The 21434-nt window shown below is 41.8% G+C and overlaps 1 long non-coding RNA gene across 1 annotated transcript in view; it reads left to right on the top strand.

Moving 5' to 3' along the window:
* Nucleotides 1-3515: 3515 nt before the first annotated feature.
* Nucleotides 3516-21434, top strand: part of LOC133229869 (uncharacterized) — a 44769-nt gene continuing 26850 nt past the window's right edge. Inside the window, exon 1 of the long non-coding RNA XR_009730668.1 lies at nt 3516-8381. This is a non-coding gene — a long non-coding RNA (uncharacterized LOC133229869). The remainder of the gene's footprint in view (nt 8382-21434) is intronic.

Raw genomic sequence — 21434 nt, 5'->3', positions numbered from 1 at the left:
CCCTCCACAGCACATCACAGCACGTCTCACACGCACACGCACCATATCACACCACTTATACACACACACACACACACACACACATGCACACCACAGCCCCCTTTCCTTCCCCACCCCATCATAAAATTCTAGGAGGAAAAGTTAATGATGCATCTAAAATGACTAAATTGTTTTTTACATCAGCAGCGAGTTTCTGGTTTAAATTCAAATTGTTCCTTTAATTTTACATACCACTTTCATCACTACCACATACCAACTACTCCAGTTAGCAGGGTCTCATGCCCCATAGGTAAAAATGTATTAGATTTCTGAATCTGGTTTACTTCATCTGTTGAAAAAGAAAATAAGGTTGGCTGAGCTAAACAAATTTCTTCCTGAATAGAGTAACCCTGCTATTTGTGTTTGCTGAAATGTTTGACAGATGAGAATCTGATGGGGGTATTTCTTTTAGTGACTGTGCAACACTTCAGCTCTCATCTTTGCTTTGCCACTGAGTGACTTTGAGCAAAGCACTCCTCTCTGGCTCTTTCCTTCATTGTTTATAAAATATGAAGTTTATCTGATCTTAACCTGAGATCCAAAAATTTGTCTACACTCTAAAAGCAAATGTACTGTTTTTCCTGGGTATGACTGTGCATTTTTTATTCCTGGGCATGGCGTCTGTGACTTCTACTATAGTCATTAAATATTCAAAACAAATAGATGGCTTCTTAGAATCAGAAAATTTCATGATTTTTATGGTGTGCAATGGCACCCCACTCCAGTACTCTTGCCTGGAAAATCCCATGGATGGAGGAGCCCGGAAGGCTGGAGTCCATGGGGTCGCTGAGGGTCGGACACGACTGAGGGACTTCCCTTTCACTTTTCACTTTCATGCATTGGAGAAGGAAATGGCAACCCACTCCAGTGTTCTTGCCTGCAGAATCCCAGGGCCGGGGGAGCCTGGTGGGCTGCCGTCTATGGGGTCGCACAGTCGGACACGACTGAAGCGACTTAGCAGCAGCAGCAGCAGAACATTTTAATAGAATTTAGGGGCTAGCCTATGGCAAAATATTAGATCAGTGAAATTTGTCCCCACCACTTTCTCCCGTCAGCTCTAGATGGGTTGAGGTTGGGTATTTTCCCTTCACAAAATGATTTTTTGGAACCCAAGGCCCTTCTGGAGCGACAAAAACACTTCTGATAAACTGGGCTTTTTTCCCTGGAATACACAGAACTATACAAAAAAGATTTTCATGACCCAAATAACCACGATGGTGTGATCACTCTCCTAGAGCCAGACATCCTAGAATTCGAAGTCAAGTGGACCTATGAACAAAGCTAGTGGAAGCCATGGAATTCCAGTTGAGCTATTTCAAACCTTAAAAGACAATGCTGTGAAAGTGCTGCACTCACTATACCAGCAAATTTGGAAAACAGCAATGGCCACAGGACTGGAAAAGGTCAGTTTTCATCCCAATCCCAAAGAAAGGCAATGCCAAAGAAAGTTCAAACTACTGAACAATTGCACTCATCTCACACACTAGCAAAGTAATGCTCAAAATTTTCCAAGCTAGGCCTCAATAGTACATAAACTGAGAACTTCCAGATGTTCAAGCTGGATTTAGAAAAGGCAGAGGAACCAGAGATCATATTGCCAACATCTGTTAGATCATTGAAAAAGCAAGAGAGTTCCAGAAAAACATCTACTTCTGCTTTATTGACTATGCCAAAGCCTTTGACTGTGTGGATCACAACAAACTGTGGAAAATTCTTAAAGAGATGGGAATACCAGACCACCTTATCTGCCCTCTGAGAAATCTGTATGCAGCTCAAGAAGCAACAGTTAGAACTGGATATGGAACAACAGACTGTTTCCAAATCAGGAAAGGAGTACATCAAGGCTGTATTTTGTCACCCTGCTTGCTGCTGCTGCTAAGTCACTTCAGTTGTGTCTGACTCTGTGTGACCCCATAGATGGCAGCCCACCAGGCTCATCCATCCCAGAAATTCTCCAGGCAAGAATACTGGAGTGGGTTGCCATTTCCTTCTCCTATGCATGCATGCATGCTAAGTCGCTTCAGTCATGTCTGACTCTGTGCGACTCTTTGGACAGCAGCCCACCAGGCTCCTATGTCCACAGGATTTTCTAGGCAAGAATACTGGAGTGGATTGCCATTTCCTTCTCCATGCTTATTTAACTTATATGCAGAGTACATCGTGTGAAATGCCAGGCTGGATGAAGCATAAGCTGGAATCAAGATTGCTGGGAGAAATATCAATAACCTTAGATACGCAGATGACAGCACCCTTATGGCAGAACTAAAGAGCCTCTCAATGAAAGTGAAAAAGGAGAGTGAAAAAGTTGGCTTAAAACTCATTTTAAGTTTTCTCATTTAGAAAACTAAGATCGTGACATCCGGTCCCATCACTTCATGACAAATAGATGGAGAAACAATGGAAACAGTGACAGACTTTCTTTTTGGGGGCTCCAAAATCACTGCAGATGGGGACTGTAACCATGAAATTAAAAGACTCTTGTTCCTTGGAAGAAAAGCTATGACCAACCTAGACAGGATATTAAAAAGCAATGACTTTGCTTTGCTGACAAATATCTGTCTAGTCAAAGCTATGGTTTTTCTGGTAGTCATGTATGGAAGTGAGAGTTGGATTATGAAGAAAGCTGAGTGCCGAAGAATGGATGCTTTTGAACTGTGGTGTTGGAGAAGACTCTTGAGAGTCCCTTGGACCCTTGGACTGCAAGGAGGTCCAACCAGTCCATCCTAAAGGCAACCAGTCCATCCTAAAGGCAATCAGTCCTGAATATTCATTGGAAGGACTGATACTGAAGCTGAAACTCCAATACTTTGGCCACCTGATCTGAATAATTGAGTCATTAGAAAAGACCCTCATGCTGGGCAAGATTGATGGCAGGAAGAGAAGGGGATGACAGAGGATGAAATGGTTGAATGGCATCACTGACTCAGTGGACATGAGTTTGAGCAAGCTCCAGGAGTTGGTGATGGACAGGGCAGCCTGGTGTGCTGCAGTCCCTGGGGTTTCAGAGTTGAAAACGACTGAGCAACTGAACTGAACTGAAATGAAATTAATATATCAGCTTCCAGGCTATCTGGATCAAAAAAGAACGGCTACCCAGGAAGAAGAGTTAGACACAACTGAGCAACTAAACTGAACTGAACCCAGGAAGAAGAGAACATTTTGGCAAATGAGAACCAATTGCTAATAGTGGAGTTTTGGGAATCCATCTGAAGAGAGGTTTAGTAGCGGGGGTTGAGGGGGGGTTGTTTAGTTTTATTGGAGCAGATTTAGTGCTGTACAATGAGTCTTGAGAAGGAATCAGGTGAAAGGTGGTCCTTTTTCTGTTTTTAAATTAAATGAAAATAAAATTTTGCTGTGACAATGACCTAAAACTTGAATGTTTGCAGTCAATAAACTTTACTTCTAGATTTTATGAACAATTTTAATTCTAGATATAGTCATCAAAGCTAAATGTTTTCTCTTTTGTTTTTAGCGGATGGAGTCCCTGCTGGGCTGTTGCCCTCAATTCTTGCCTGGGATCAGCTCTCCTATCTTCACAACTCTGAGGTCATCTTTTGTAGATAACCACCTATTCTATCTATCACTGTGGATGGTGACAGAAAGCGTGATGTTAGTGCTTACTCCTTAGAAGAAAAGCTATGACAAACCTAGATAGTGCATTAAAAAGCAGAGACATTACTTTGCTAACAAAGGTCTGTATGGTCAAAGCTATGGTTTTTCCAGTGGTCATGTATGGATGTGAGAGTTGGGTCATAAAGAAGGCTGAGCGCTGAAGAATTGATGCTTTTGAACTGTGATGCTGGAAAGTCCCTTGGACTGTAAGGAGATCAAACCAGTCAATCCTGAAGGAAATCAACCCTGAATATTCATTGGAGGGACTGATACTGAGGCTAAAGCTCCAATACTTTGGCCACGTGATCTGAAGTATTGACTCCTTGGAAAAGACCCTGATCCTGGGAAAGATTGGAGGGAGGAGGAGAAGGGGATGACAGAGGATGAGATGATTGGATGGCATCACTGACTCAATGGACATGAGTTTGAGCAAACTCTAGAAGATAGTGAAGGACAGGGAAACCTGTTGTGCTACAGTCCATTAGGTCATAAAGAGTCAGACACAACTGAGTGACTGAACAGCAACAACAACCTATTCTACCAGTACATGAAATTGGCTCTGACTCACCCTCTGATTAATTGCTGGCAGAAAAAGAGCTAAAGCAGGAAAAGAATGAATTTCCTTCTGGCTGACAAACAACTCCTACTTGTTGCTACTAATGGGAAATCTATTTTTACTCTTTGGTGTCCCGGCAATGGAGTTGATCCTCATGACACGAGGAAAACCCCAGCCAAAAATTTACAAAGACCATTTCTCTTTGGAGATTATAAAGTCAAAGTATCTTCTCTAGGAAACTATGATACGGTATTTCAGGTAAGATGACTATATCCGCTGTGTGTATTGCATTATAATGTTCAGCCTCCAATGAAAACATCATCAATTATCAAAGATTTTCACCAAAGATGACTGTGCAGATGAAATCTGTCCTTTAATTTTTTTCTTTTTTGTCAGTGCCATTTAATTTTTCTATGTAGCTGTGGAGTGATGCGTTTTTGTTCCAGAAAAGCACTGTAGTGTTAGGATTAGTCAGTCCTAGGCCACCCTGGAAATCCCATTTACTAGCTGGGGGACTGTCTGAAAATTGCTCAAATACTTGGAGCCATAGCTTTACCTTTTGGAACATAGGGCTGATGACATTTACTTTGCAGAGGTTTGGAGAGGATTCAAGGCATTCTCACCACATGCAGAGAGCACCTGATACAGTGCTTCGCCCATACCTGGCACCCCACACATTGTAGACCCTGCAGAACAATTTAAATTCTAAACATTTTTACAACTTTTGGACAAAATCTCTTCCTTCATACCAGAACAGTTGGGTCTACCTTCTTATGACCGTGAAGTTTAAAAGGCCTTAGACACAAGAAGTCTTCCTTGTTGGAAGTCTGGAGTCTATATTTCTGGTGGAAAAGGCCTGTGGTCCAAGGAAGGTTATGACGAAACCATATGGAATTTTGTAACCATGGCACCCCTTCTCGGAGATGCACTCGTGCAGTTTCTGAGCACAAAGGTGGCACCGATGAGGAAACTGGACATGTCAAATGTCAAACATATGAACTAGTTCTGCCTTTAATTCTGATTATTGCTTTACTTTCTTCAAGATCTGATCTGAGGTTAGAAACGCTCATCCCTTCCACGTGTGCTCACCTGTAAGTTGTATTCGGATATGGCCCCCTGGTCTCCCACTCTCATACTTCTTGCTTATCCAAAAACTGCTGTTTTGTTCTGATCCATAAGCCTTCTTGGAGAGAGGTTTGTCTCTTAGCAAATAGCCCTGCACCATTTGGCCCCTGGGGTTGAATTCACGTCTTTTTAGATTTAAGACCCAAATTAATGTAGAAATATCTTTAACATGAGGTTGTTGTGTCTGCTTCATCAATAGTCTAGATTCTTCCTAACCAGAGTGTTCTTACAGAGGAGGGGGTCCAGGGAGAACGTGCCGAGGCTGTGAAGGGAGCGCTGTCTAAAAGACAAAAGGGCCAGGCTCTGGCCCCCTTGCCCTGACTCATTTCTCATCTTCCCCTACTGCCTATCATCTCTTTCCCTTCATTTCTGGGCTGGCCCAACCTCTCACGGCATTATTTTTAGTTCTCCTGCGACAACACTGACTTGTTTCTCTTGTGGTTTCTTTTTCCCTTTACCAGGGATGTGTGATGATTTTTCTCCTTGTGCGTTCAAGGACGTCAGGAACACTGTGTGCTCGTGTTTAACCCGTTGCATTTCCCGGAGGTCCTTTGTTCAGTTGCTCATGAACTCTTAATTTTTTCCAGGCTGGTGTGTTTTGTCCAGACTGCAGCTTTCCTGGAGCTTGGCTGGCCTCTTTGTTTTGGGGAAGCTTATTGCTTCATAGGGAGACCATCTGACAGTTGTTATCTGTGACCTGAGAGACAGAACTGCCAGCAATGGGAGTCAGGGGCAGTGATGAGCGGTGCTCCTCACCGATCTCCAGGCTCCTGAGCCCCCACCACCATCTAGGACCACGCAAGGAAAGGGACCAGGGTGACACCAAATGTTCACAGGAGGATGGAAGATTTCCCCACCCACTAGCGCTGGCCTTGGTGTTTCCTGGAGCCCCTGACAATGGAGAGAAGCATTAAATTGCACGTATGGATGGTTGGCTGTATGGATGTCTGTACTCTGACCCTCCTCCTTCCTTCCCTCCAGCTCTCTTTCCTTTCTCCCCTCCCATTCTCCTTCCTTCCCTTCATCTCTACCTTTCACAGCAATCTGCAGTCTTACATCCTGGGCAGCATCTCTCCAGGAGGCAAACACAATGGCAGACAGAATGCCGAGTACAAGCCAGGGGATCATGTCTTCAAGGAGCTGCCCAACCACAGTGAGAATAAAATCCGGGCTCTTTCCCACCGACATCACCCTTTCTCCACACCCTCTCCAGCCTTTATTGTTTGCAGATTTTTTTTTTTTTTGGATGATGGCCATTCTGACAGGTATGAGGTGATCGTCATTGTAGTTTTGATTTGCATTTCTCTAATAATGAACCTGTTGAGCACCTTTTCATGTGCCTTTTTTTTTTAAGTTGGGGTATAGTTGCTTTGCAATATTGTGTTATTTTCTGCTGTGTAACAGAGTAAATCAGCTATTTGTATGTGTGTATCTCTTCCCTTTCAAGCCTTCCTCCCACCACTCCACCACCATCCCATCCCTCTAGGTCATCACAGAGCACTAAGCTGAGCTCCGGGTGCTGTATAGCAGCTTCCCACTAGCCATCCATTTTTCTCATGGTACTGTATATATTCACCCCACTCCAGTGTTCTTGCCTGGAGAATCCCAGGGACGGGGGAGCCTGGTGGGCTGCTGTCTATGGGGTCGCACAGAGTCGGACACGACTGAAGTGACTTAGCAGCAGCAGCAGTGCGTATATTAGGGCCTTCCCTGGTGGCTCAGATGGTAAAGAATCTGCCCATAAGGTAGGAGATTCCTGGTTCCATCCCTGGGTTGGGAAGATCCCCTTGAGAGTGAATGGCTACCCACTCTGGTATTCCTGCCTGGAGAATTCCTTGGACAGAGGAGCCTGAAGGGCTCTCGATCTCAGTCTCCCAATTCATCCCACCTCCCTCCCCCACTTCCACACCCTCACCTTGTGTCCACGGGTCCATTCTCTACCAACATGTCTCTATTCTTGCCCAGCAAATAGGTTTATCTGTACCACTTTTCTTGAGTCCACAGATATGCTTTAATATACGAAATTTGTTTTTCTCTTTCTGACTAAAACAAAACAGCTCACAAAGTGTACCAATAGTGCAAAGATTAAAAAGGATATAATGAAGAAGAAAAAATCCATACACAAAATCAGAGTCCCTGGGGGACTCGCCATCCCTTTCCATCCCCCAACCTTGCCTTCCTTCCTGATACTGCTGTCAGCTCACTCCTCACTCAGAGCTTCCTCTCTGAGGTCTCCTCCTCCTGAAATGCTCTGGGTTCAGAACCTCTCGTAGGTGCTGACCTCTTATCCTGATGTTAACCCAATTTCTCCATTCCCGGAGACACCTTTCCTCTTTCCCCCTACCTCTGATGCTCTCTATCGCATGTTTTGTTTTAGTTTCTTCACAGCATTACTCTTCATCTGAAACTATCTCTGTGTTTGCTTGCTGTTTACTTCCTGCCTTTGTGCTCAGTCACTCAATCGTGTCTGACTCTTTGCCACCCTATGGACTGTAGTCCGGCGGGCTCCTCTGTCGTGGAATTCTCCAGGCAAGACTGACTCTCTTTTTCTCCATGTGGTCCCCAGTGCCTGTCATGTTAGTTTGTCTTCAATAAATGTCTGTTGAATAAATGGATAAATAGATACTCTCATAGGGGGCATAAGAAATACAAAATAACATCATAAATAATGATAATAATAATGACTGACTCTTTTTGTATGTTACCGAGCACTGTGTTTTATGTATACTATCTCCTGTCTTCAGAACCATCACGAGAGGAGAGTATTACTTTTATATTTTGCCAAAAAAAGGAGGCCCTCAAGAGTTGGTATTTTCCCAAGGCCACCCACCTTGTGAGGGAAGGACCTGGGATCCATCCCCAGACAGGTCTGACTCTCAAGCCCACAGCGGTTCTTTTCTCTGGACCATGGTGTCTCATACGTGTAAACAACTATGATACAAGCCAGAAAGCGATAAGCTCCATGAGAGGCACAGATAAAATATCATGAGAATTCAGAGAAGGAAGACGTGGCTTCTGGATGATGGCAACAGGAAAGAGTTGTGACAAGGTGATTTTGTGTTTCTGGATCTCAGCCCTTGAAGATTTGGGGGTGGAGGGAGGTGGGAGGTTCTGGACATTTGGAAGTGGAATATGAAATCCCAGGGTGTGTTGTGTGTATGTGTGTTTTATAGTAGAGAATAGAAAGGTGAGAATGACTATGAGTTTAAATTCTGTTCTGAGAAAGCTTGTAAGTAGCTGTGGGAGGGCATAGTTCCTTCTTTTATCCAGCTTTGTCTTTCATTCTTTTTTCAAGACAAAACTACACATCTGTATTTATTAGAGTAAGAGATTCGTATAAACATCTATAATTCTGCATTTCTGTTTTAGCAGACCTTGCTATTTATCTACCCCCAAAAATGTATTTTCCTACTGAGTCACATTTTAATGTCAGATGTAAGCTAAATGTTCCCAGGCCTATCTAGCCGGGGGGTGGGGGTGGGGGGCAGAGGGGAGGTGGTCACATGTGACCACTTTACCACTTAAACCCAGATTTTCATGATTCAGTGTCTCCGTCTTCTCAAGCAGAATTTATGTCCTCCACCAAGCCTCTGCCCAGATTATCCTTGAGTTCCAGGAAGGCACATCAGCTGCGTTCACACAAGGCTTCCTCACTGGCATGGCTTTGCCTTCTTTCTGCTGAAGGATGTGGCCTTCTCCACAGGCTCTTGGATTCTGTGTTTTCTAACAAGCCTCCTGCCTAGGGCTCCAAACCCAGAGTCACTAGATTCCAAATTGGCTACATTTTTTCAGCCCTCCCAGAAGTGAAGTCTCACAGGACAGGGACAAAACCTCCTCTCTTCTGAGGGCTAGGACCTGTGGGGAATGCTGGGAACCAGAATCGAAAGCACAGTAAAATAGCCAGCATCGTAATGGATTCCATTTAGACTGATACCGATATGTTGTGATGGAACTGAATGTGAGAATATTATCAGTCCTGATGATGTTGAAGTGATTGTGATAGAGAATGAAATGGAGGTCATGAACATACACTGATTTTCTGATCTTTCAGTGAAGACACAAAACATAATTTATAAGCAAAACAAAATATAAATAAATGAAAAGGGTAGAAGTAAAAATATATTTAAAATAAAAATATAAAGATAAATATAAAATTGAATAATGGGGAGGAAGCAACTATAATAATTGTGATCTACTGTGATCTAGTTGTGATCTAGTTGTCTTCATAACTACAACCATATCACAGTTTAACATGACTAAGAGCCATTAGGAGTGAAGATCTAACAGTTTCAACCCTTGTTGTTGTTTAATCGCTAAGTTGTGTCTGACTCTTTTGTGACTCCATAGACTGTAGCCCACCAGGATTCTCTGTTCATGGGATTTCCCAGGAAAGAATACTGGAGAGGGTTGTCATTTCCTTCTCCACAGGATCTTCCCAATCCAGGGATTGAACCTGCATCTTCTGCTTTGACAGGTGAATTCTTTACCACTGAGCCACTGGGGAAGCCCAGATCCATTCCAGGCATCTCAAATAAAGGTGAATATTAAATGAGTTTAATGAGATAATTAAATTTCAAAGATAAATTTAATAGAAAAAAATACAGGACACTATTTTTGTTACCTAGAACAGAGAAATATTTTTAAAATAAACTGTCACAAGCAAGAGAATAAACTAAAATCTGAGACATTTGATTATAAATAAATAAAACAGAATAAAGGATTTTTATTCAACAAACATCATCATGACTAAAATGGATGAATCAGTGATAGAATGAGGGAAGATATTTTCCACCTCCAAGACAAAGACTAATATTTAGATTAATTAAGAAACTTTTGAAAACCAAAAATAAAAATACAGCAAGACCAATTAGAAAGTGAGCAAAGGATATGAATAAGCAAGATACTGATGAGGACACTTGAAAAGCTAATCCGTGTTTGAAGAGAAAAAAATCAAAATTAAAGTAACAAGAGTATATGGTATACACCCATTGGACTGACAACAGAAAACTCATCAGTGGGGTTCAGGGCATAGAAATCCTTATATACTGCTAGTGGGAGTATAGGCTGGTCAGTCATTTTGGTCAGATTAAACAGCCACATACCCTATGATTTGGACACGACTGAGCAACTAAGCACAGCACAGCACCTTAGAATTAGGAAGTCCAGCAGATGAGTTATGACACCATTAGGTTCCTAAAGGACTTGCGAGTCCCTTGGACAGCAAGGAGATCAAACCAGTCAATCCTAAAGGAAATCAACCCTGAATATTCATTGAAAGGACTGATGCTGAAGCTGAAGTTCCAGTCCCTTGGCCACCTGATGTGACGAGTCGACTCATTGGAGAAAAGCCTTGATCCTTGGAAAGATTGAGGGAAAGAAGAGAAAGAAGTGACAGAGGATGAGATGATTAGATGGCATCACTGACTGAATCGACGTGAATTTGAGCAAACTCTGGGAGATTTGAAAGGCAGGGAAGCCTGGCATGCTGCTCTCTATGAAGATGCAAAGAGTCAGACACAACTGAGCTACTGAAAAACAACAATAAAGAGCTAGGTACAGTGATATTAGTTACAGAGGCATGTGTGGTATCAGGGAACCTGTGTGCTCATCACCGGAAGAGTAGAGATGTATAATCAAGTGGATGTTCATCTTGGAGTTTATCACACCAGTTAGAAGCTGTGGGTTCCATGTTTGCACAGTGATATGGATGGGTCTTAAACACAGTGCTTGAGGAAAAAAGGCAAAAAATATTAATAGAATAAGATATTCTAGTCAGCTCTCTGTATCCATGGGTCCTATACCCATGGATGCGCAAGGCCAACTGTACTGCACTGTTTTATACAAAGGACTTGGGCATCTTCGGATCTTGGTACCCATGTGTGTGCTCAGTTGCTCAGTTGTGAGCACACTTTGTGACTCTTTCTGATCCCGTGGATTGCAGCCCGCCAGGCTGTTCTGCCCATGGAATTTTCTAGGCAAGAACACTGGGGCAGGTTGCCATTTCCTTCTCCAGGTGATCTTCCCAACCCAAGGATCGAATCCCCATCTCCTGCATTGGCAGGTGAACTCTTTGCCACTATGCCACTTGAGAAACCCCACTGGTATCCATGGAGGTCCTGAAACCAATTACCCCATGATTCAGCGGGATCACTATAGTCCACCCTAGCATTTATGTCAGAGAATGCAGGTACACACAAAAGCTGCACAGTTTGCAAGCATATTAATTTTGAGAAAGACATACATGAAACATATTAGAATGGTTGCCTATTTGAGGGGGAAGGGTAGGGGAGGAAGTATGGGCATAAAAAGGAAAAGATACTTTGAAAGAATAAATAAGAGGGGCCTTGTGTTACCAATGATAACAATGTGCCATGAATTGAAGCGTCTGATAAACCTAACCTTCTGTTCCCGAAGCTTAAAAAACAAAACAAAACTGAAATATAAACTAGACAAATAATATAAACAAAATAGAGAAGTTTGTGAAAGCGAAACCTTGGAAAGTCCCAGGCCCAGACGGCTTTTCAGGGAGGTTCTACCAAATCATTAAAGGACAGATAACTCCAGGGTCATGCAGGCTGTTTCAGAGCAGAAAAGGGGGAAGCTTCGAAATGAGATTTTTGACGTTAGTAGTCTTCACAATGCAACAAAGATAGTATAAAAAGAAAGCCATAAACAGTATGACACTGTTAGGCAAAAAGCCTAAATAAAATATTGGCAGATAGATTCCAACAACACATTAAAAAAAATAACTCACCCCAATGAAGGGTTTATTTTAGGTCCATAAGACTGATTTTCAAATAGGAATTTTAACATGGTTTAGCAAATCAGTAAATGAAGCTACTAATATATAAAGGTCATTTGCTCTAATAGATGAGGAAAAGCATTTGATAATATTTAATACTGATTTTTTAAATTGAAACAGGTCCCTTAACAAAATATTAGTAACTCAAAATATTAGACAACTTGAAAAAGAAATAAATACTAAATAAAAAAAAGAAATGCTGAAGCTAGCATTTATTGGGTCCTCTCTATAAGAAAGGGACTGAGTTGTATCCTACCTGCAGTAACACAGTCAATCTTCATAGCAACCGAGTATCATGAAACCCATTTCACAGAGGAAGAAACAGGCTTTACAGAGGCTAATTCACTCAGGTTCACACAGCTGGTCAGTAGCAGAACTGAGTTGCAGACGTAGGAAATCTAACACCAAAATTACATATCCTTTGTTACTTTTCGGGTGCCTCTGTCATAAGCTTTTAAAAATTATTTTATTTTTGGCTGCACTAGGTCTTTGTTGCTGTGCAAGGGCTTTCTCTAGTTGCGGCTCTAGAGCACAGACTCAGAAGTTGCAGTGCACAGACTCAGTTGCCCTGTGGCATGTGGGATCTTAGTTCCAGACCAGGGATCGAACCTATATCCACTGCATTGGCAGGTGGATTCTTAACACCGGACCACCAGGGAGGTCCTTTATTTTAAAAAATAGTTTCCTTCCCTATTTTTTCCTCTCACATCCACTGAGTTAGATGTGTCTTCTACTTAACGTTTTCATGAATTTCTGAATGCATTGAGTTCCAATGGCAGTCTACCAATAGTTCTATTTGTCAGCATTTCATCTCATCCAAGACTTCATTTAAGAAGAAATAGAGTGTTACAAGTTTATTTCTCTTTGTCAGGCACCTACACTTTAGCAAGAATAATTTTGAATGATAACATTTGTTAACATGTGCCTAATGTAGATTGTAGCCATAAGGATAATATGTTAATTTGTAGTTTTTTTCCTTAAAGAAATTAGTTATTGAGTGTTAATATAAGTTAAATGCATTATAACTTTTAAAGAAATGTTGTTTGCATTGTCTTTAAGTAAAAATACTAAGTCAAATAAAGTCAATAATCTATTGCCCAATAAATATCTTAGGGGGTCTCTTCTAATATATAAAGATGACTTATAAAGCACACACCCAACTACTTTAATTTTTATAACAAATAAATATTTTAATGTGCTTGAAATATTTTTCTTTAATGGCTTAGATATTTTCAGCCACTTCTACTTACAAAAATATAATTGATTTAATGCTCAGCAGGATGCTGAGTTGAAGGTTTTAACATAGTGTCAAGATATAACAAATGCTCACACCACATACAAAAATCAACACAAAATGGACCAAAGACCTTAATGTAAGAGATAAAATAGTAAAAACTCAATTCCTAGCAGTGAATTTAGAGCAGTCAAGGCAGGGCAGTGATGTAATACAGAAGAAAGAGCAATTGTGTGAATGGAACAGGAAGGAAGTGGCACCATGTGCAGACCTATAGAATCCCTCTAATCTCCACATTTTCCAGGAAAGGTTCATCTGTGCAGAGTGTCTATCCTACCTTCTGGCTCTGCCTCCCAGCAATATCAACACTTCCCTGTACAAAAGTGAGAGAAAAAGAGGAAACCCTTGCATAGTAAATAACACAGAACTAACAACCTGAAGAGCTGCAAGTGCATTTTCTTAAGTGTGGGGCTGTGGAAAATATTCACTGATAAGCACTTTCTCACCTACGGCACCTATAGTACTGCATACGTTAATTTTTTTTAACAAGGAATGATCAGCACTTTGTACAGAGTGTCTTGATTTTAGAGACTTCATAGGTTTATTTCAAAAGGTGCTTCACGAAAAGGTATATGTCGTGGTGGCTTCTACAAGTTTATATAATTTGTTAAAGTTTGGCAAACATCTGGCTGTGGACACATGCTTATACCCAAGGTCAAATGAGAGGCTTTGAAATGTGATATTTGGTTGAATGCTTGGTGAGTTAGCAGAGGACTTCACTATCACAAATAAGACAGTTAAAGTTCCAGCTGGTATTATTTTGATTCCTCTCTCAAAGTACTGCCTTCAAAAAATAGTCATCTCTACTGAGAATTTAAAAAGAATGCTGCTCATTCTACATAGTTTTATCTGTAAAAGGGAAAATAATGTTCATTGCATATAGATTCTAAAAAAGACTATTTCTCAGCTACACATTGAGCAATGATATTTAAACTATTTTGACAATGCAGACCAATGAAATCAGTAGATAAGAGATTCTGGTGTGCAAACCCTGATCTAAGCCAAACCTTGAATCTTACAGATGAGGACACTGGGGCTCAGATGTAAAGTGTCAAAGGTGAGTTTGTCTTATTCTAAGGGCTTCCCTGGTGACTCGGTGGTAAAGAATCTGCCTGCAGTGCAGGAGACTTGAAGGAGACATGGGTTTGATCAGGAAGGTCCCCTGGAGAAGGAAATGGCAACCCACTCTTGTATTTTTGTCTGGAGAATCCAGTGGACAGAGGAGCTTGGCGTACTGCAGCCCAAGGGTTTGCAAAGAGTCAGACACGACTGAGCGACTAAACAACAACAAAAACCTGTCTGCTGTCTACCCCCCAATGCTGACAGAGGATTGGAGTGTGGCCAGAACTATCAAGTGTCTTGAACAACTTCCTCAAAGCTCTTATTCAAAGTCAGCTTGGCCCAGAAAATAGAAACTGAGTTACTGTGGCTAAGTCCATTTTGTCCCTTAGCTTTATTCCTTCCTTTTGAGGAAAAGAGGGAAGAACTTTTATATTTTGCCCCTAATCTGTAGGCGTCATGCAGACATTGGTTTCAGTCTCTCTACACCTACGTGAGTTGAAGTTGCAGGGAAGCAGTGGTCTGGGGCTGTGTTATCAGACTGATAGCTGTGAATTTGCGATGTTTTACTGTGCTACTTGTTGAGGAGAAACAGATGATCTCAACGGACTTTGAGATGCATGGATCCTATTGAAGCCTGCCCCATACTTGAGTGCTCAGTCCCTAAGTGCACGGGAGCGTCACTGTGGTGGCTTCTCTGGTTATGGAACACAGGCTCTAGGCACGTGGGCTCAGCAGTTGTGGTGCATGGGCTTAGTTGCCCTGTGGCACATAAGATCTTTCCAGAAGGCATGAACCTATGTCCTCTACATTGGCAGACAGATTCCTGTCTACTGTGCTGCCAGGGAAGTCCCCACCACCAAGACTTTATATTCAATCTGTACTGCTCTTTGGAAGAGATCATGGTAGCTTGAGTTTGTGCAGACAAGGATTATTCTTTTCTCTTCTTGTGCTCTTCACTCTTCCAAATGTAAGTCTCATCATTGCACAGGAGCACTAATTGGAAATCCTACTGGCTCAGATCTTTCTGGGCCTCAGTGGGGTCTAGAGGGATCCTGTGTAAAGCTCTGAGCTTGGCTGCTTTCTACTCCCCATTTGGGAGTCCCACCTATGACACTGGCCAGTGAAGTCCCTCTCAACCTTTAGGTTTAACCTGTGTGTGCCTGTAATGTCTAATGCTATGGATGCTGTCAATGGAGAAGGGGAGGATGAGTCTTATTACTGGATAGGATGATCCATATAATGTCAGAAGGAGAATCTGCCTTGAGATTGAAGGGCCCAAGATCTAGAGTTAAATTGCCAGAGCCTGAATTTAGTCTGTGTGATCCTGGGTGGCTTGAGAAGCCTTAGGGAGCTTTGATTTCTTAACCTGCAAAATGGCAGTTCTTAGCTTCCAGGTTTCTACAAAGACTGAATGTTACAACCTTGAGTCGGGCTCTTAGGTGCATACTGGTTATCTGGAAGCAGTCAATCCATGGACACACTTGCGAATGTTGTGTCAAGCCATGGGGACTCTATGAACATGGTTTTGATGGTTAATTTATCAAGATGATGCTGAATCTATGTGTGTGTGTGTATGTGTGTGTTGTGTGTGTACTGGATCTCAAGTCTCATCTTTAGTCATATTTATGGAGATTCTAGTTAGCAGTCAGTGCTGTGGGGAAGAACAATGGAATATTACTCAACCATTAAAAGGAACAAAATTGTGCCATTTGCAGAGATACGGATGGACCTAGAGACTGTCATGGAGAATGAAGTCAGAAAGAAAGAAGACAAATATTGTATATTAACGCATGTATGTGGAATCTAGAAAAATGGTACAGATGAACTTATTTTCAAAGCAAAAGTAGAGACACAGACATAGAAAACAAATGTATGAACACCAAGGTGGGAAGGGGGTGTGGGATGAATTGGGGGATTGGGATTGACATATACACTATTGATATTATGTGTAAAATAGATAGCTAATGAGAACCTACTTACAACATAAGAACTCTACTCACTGCCCTATGGTGACCTAAATGGGAAAGAAATCTGAAAAAGAGTGGCTATATGTATATGTATAGCCTGTTCACTTTGCTGTACGAACATAACATTGTAAAGCAACTATACACCAATAAAAATTTTTTAAATATATAGAGCTCAGTGTCTGAAAGAAGAAACTAGATAATAAAATTCTTGTAAATGCCACAGGACTAAGGCAGCTAGTCATACCCTAGGAATCCAGAGCGAGATAGAGGGATTTGGGGCTATGGAAAGGAGGGTCAGCTTCCTCAAGAATGCAGGGCTCCACTGACTTGCAAATCTTTGCATACCAGGCTCTTAATTCTCTGAATTTGTTTCCATTTATGATAATTTGGTGTCTGTTTATAGTTAAGAGGGTGGCATGGAAACATGACCGAGCATTGTGTCTGCACGGGCAAGCTGGCTGATTTGCCAACCTCATGAGAGTGCAATAGGGCTACTAACCAGGACAGTCAGCTTCTCCAGAGGTATCTCTTCCCATCTCCTGCTCATGCTGGGGAGGGCTGGGTGTGGAAACCCAGAAACTGAATTCTGGAGCTGAGAGGACAAAGGATGCTGATGGGAGCATCCTTTACCACTGAGTTTGAGCAAATTCCAGGAGATAGTGAAGGACAGAGAAGCCTGGTGTGCTGCAATCCACTGGGTCACAACGAGTTGGAAACAGCGTAGAGACTGAACACTGATAAAGCCAGGACAATGCACTGCTGTCTTGAACCCCTGACAGCCTCTTCGAAGTAAGGTGACAGTGTTACCTGCCTGGGGCTGCTGTCTTGAAGTACCACTAACCAGGTGGCTTAGAATGACAGAAACTTATTTTCTCACAGTTCTAGAGGCGAACATTTTAAATCACGATGTTGGCAGGGTGGGTTCCCTCTGGAGGGGTAAGGCAGTCCATGCTTCTCTCTAGGTTTCTAGCGGCTGCTGGCTGTCCCTGATGTCTTTTGACTTGGGGCAGCGTGGTCTCCATTTCCTGCCTCAGTTGTCACAAGGCCCTCCTCACTGTGCCTCTGTCTTCCCCTTTCTGTCTTGTATAAGGGCTCTCTTCATGGGATTAAGGGCCACCCTGATTCAAGATGGTCTCCCTTTGAGTTTCTTACCTTCGCTACATTTGCAAAGATCATTCCAGACAAGGTCATATTCTGAGGTTCCAAGTGGATATTTTTTGGGTGACACAATTCTATCCAGTACAGTGACCACATATTTTTTGTTTAGACCAAGATACTTTGCCATTGACAATGCTAAACTGGACAGAAACCAGTCAAGCATCTTGGCTTGGGCACTTCCTTGGATACGAGGACTGGTTCTACGTTCATCTCTAGGTAACCACCTACCTTCTCTCTTGAGAGGAGCAGCTCCAGGATGTGGGCTGGGAAGACGGAGTGCGAAGATTGAATGTTTCCTAATACCAACTTCTGAATGTTTTTGATATCCTCTTAAAAATATTCACTCGCTCCTTGACTAGTTCTCTCCTTTAGGGACACCAAAGTTGAAATATAAGTCTCTTCTCTCGTCCAAATGTTTCGACACTCTCTTTTGCTATTATTCCCGCTCCTGTTGTTATTAACCATCAACCACAAGTGGGAAACATCATGGTGAGGAAAATACTTCCACAGGCATTGGGAAGGAGTGGAGATAAGTGTCCCTGTCTGCTTTTGTGTAAAAGAATGTGTATTAGAGGGGCTTTCCTGGTAGTCCAGTGGTTAAGACTTGGCCTTCCAAGGCAGGGGGTGCAGCTTCAATCTTTGGTTGGGGAACTAAGATCCCACATGCCTCATGGCCACAAAACTAAAGCTTAAACCAGAAGCAATATCATAACAAATTCAATAAAGATTTTAAAAGTGCTCCACAACAAAAAATTTTATAAAAAGAATATGTGTAAGGGAAAACTGCACTTGTTTTACTTTTATGTTACAACACAAGACGTGAATACTTGTAAGAGAAACCGCACCAATAATTTAAAAAATTGCAGTGGAAACTGCAGTATAACACTTATAAACCCAACAGATTCTTTTCACTGTAATATTGTGATATTTAATGTGACTGAGGATGCAGGGTGAATGGACAGGCTCATACGCTGCTGATAAAATATAGAGCAGTATACTTTTCTGGAGGACAGTTTGACATCAAATATCAAATGCCTGAAAGATATATACAGCCATTCACCTAGTTTCACTTCAAGAAACCTATCTGGAAGAAAAATAAAAAAGAGATTTGTTACAGTCCTCTGTGTGAGGGTACAAATTTTCTTTTCTTGGGCTCCAAAATCAGTGATAATGACTGCAATCATGAAATTAATAAATCATGAAACTAATTTCATGAATAAATCATGACATTAAAAGATGCTTGCTGCTTGGAAGAAAAGCTATGACAAACCTAGGCAGCAGTGTTTTAAAAAACAGAGACATCACTTTGTTGACAAAGGTCCAGATAGTCAAAGCTATGGTTTTTCCAGTAGTCATGTACAGATATGAGAGTTGGACTATAAAGAAGGCTGAGTGCCAAAGAACTGATGCTTTTGAACTGTAGTGTTGGAGAAGACTCTTGAGAGTCCCTTGGACAGCAAGGAGATCAAACCAGTCAATCCTGAAGGAAATCAACCCTGAATATTCATTGGAAGGACTGATGCTGAAGCTGCAGCTCCATTACTTTGGCTACCTCATGCAAAGAGCTGACTCACTGGAAAAGACCCTGATGCTGGTAAAGAATGAAGGCAAAAGGAGAAGCGGTGGCAGAGGATGAGATGGTTGGATGGCATCACCAACTCAATGGGCGTAAGTTTCAGCAAACTCTGGGAGATGGTGAAAGACAGGGAAGCCTGGGGTGCTTCAGTCCATGGGTCACCAAACGTTGGACATGACTTAGCAACTGAATAACAGCAACACATCACATACTATGTGTAGGTCAGAATCCTTTGAAATCCGAGTATGGTTATAGTTGGCTAAATGAGAAGGCATTCATGTGACAGCATGGCACACAGCCAGTAAAACCATGTTTTAGGGACTTCCCTGGCAGTCCAGTGGTTAAGACTCTGTGCTACCACTGTAGGAGGCCTGGGTTCAATCCCTGGTCAGGGAAATAAAATCCTGATGTTGCACTGTGTGACCAAAAACAAAACCAAACAAACAACAAAAAATCATATTTTAGAAGAAATATTTAATGGCATTGCCAGATGATGAGGATTTTATTTAAAATTTAAGAGGCAGGTTACAAAGCAGTATATTCACAATGATTCCCAATTTAAAAAAAGAAATAAGCAACTTTTTTCATTGAGAAAGAATGACAGCTGGATGGGTACATGTCAGAATGTTCAAGTTGAATATCTCTGAAGGATGAGCTTGCAGGTGGTATTTACTTCTATTTTTGTGTTATTCTGCATCTATGTATTTTCTACAATAAACATATATTAATCTGTATTGCTATTATGTTAGAAATACACCCAATAAAACAAAAAGGAAAGATAACATAGTAGGAAAAAATAATCTGAGTCCCTGTCCTTTGCCCTTCCTCCTTCTCACTGTGTTCCTTGCATAGTACAAGGTCAAGCTATTTAAGGACTGGAATCTATATATACTCCCCAGTGACTGCCATCCCCTTCTCCCTGACCTGTGTACTCACAGCCAAGCCCTTGGTGGCATGCCTTTCAGACTCTCTGACCCTGACAATGTTTCTCTAAGCCTGGCTTTTTCACATGTCATATACCTTAGTAACTCTTTGAACCTCTGGGATGAAAAAGGTTGGGCTTTCTAGGTGGCTTAGTGAGTAAAGAATCTGCCTGCAACGCAGGAGATGAGAATTTAATTGCTGGGTCAGGAAGATCCCCTGAAGGAGGGCATAGCAACCCACTCCAGTATTCTTACCTGGAGAATCTCAAGACCAGAGAAGCCTGGTGGGCAACAGGCCATGGGGTTGCAAAGAGTTGGACACGACTGAAGCGATTTAGCATGCACACATGCACAACGAAAGGGACTGCTTTTCTTTTAGCTAACAGTCTGGAACAAAATTTGAGCAGTCTTTAGGGTCACTTCCCTTTCCTCCCATAGTGACTCCTGCTTCTAGCCGCCCTGTTGGGAGGGCAGGACACACGGTCGACACTCACTGAAAAACTACTTTGACCCACTGCAGTAAGTTGAATCTGCCATTCTAGCCTTTCGTGTTGTCATGAGCTTTGCTCTGAAAGCAAGTCTTTTGGTTTATGAGTCTTGCCCTGAAAGCAAATCTTTTGTTTAGACAGATAATCTTTTTTTAATTTTTTATTAGAGTATAATTGATTTACAATGTTGTATTAGTTTCATATGTACAGCAAAGTGAATCAGTTATACATATACATATGTCTAGTGTTTTTAGATTCTTTCCCCATGTACGTCATTACAGAGTATTGAGTAGAGTTCCTTGTGCTATACAGTATAGTTATCTATTTTAGATAACTAAAAATAGTCACCTATTTTATATATAGTAGTGTGTATTTTGGACTTCTCTGGTGACTCAGCAGTAAAGAATCTGTGTGCAATTCAGGAGAAGTGGGTTCGATTCCTTGATCGGGAAAATCTCCTGGAGGAGAACACGGCAACCCACTCCAATATTTTTGCTTGGTGAATCCCATGGACTGAGGAGCCCGGGGGCTACAGTTCATGGGGTCTCAAAGAGTTGGACACGAGTGAAGCGACTGAACACACACATGTATACATACAATGTGTATATTAGAGAGATAATCTTTAACTTACTCTATTTTCACTGTTAATCAAGTATTTGAAGTTTTTATTTTCTTCAAAGCTGCTCATTGACCAGTTCTATATATTTAAAAAGAAAATCCATACCCACACTCCCTCTGTTCAGTCCCTACCTCCTCACTCACTCACCAGAGCTGAGATGTTACAATTTCTGATCTTTTATATCACTGTTGCTATTGCTCATTTTCACCTGAC

Source organism: Bos javanicus, chromosome 2 (assembly GCF_032452875.1).
Source record: "Bos javanicus breed banteng chromosome 2, ARS-OSU_banteng_1.0, whole genome shotgun sequence".
Classification (NCBI taxonomy): Eukaryota; Metazoa; Chordata; class Mammalia; order Artiodactyla; family Bovidae; genus Bos; species Bos javanicus.
Note: the sequence above shows the minus strand (reverse complement) of the source record. Positions and strands in the feature narration are given on the sequence as shown.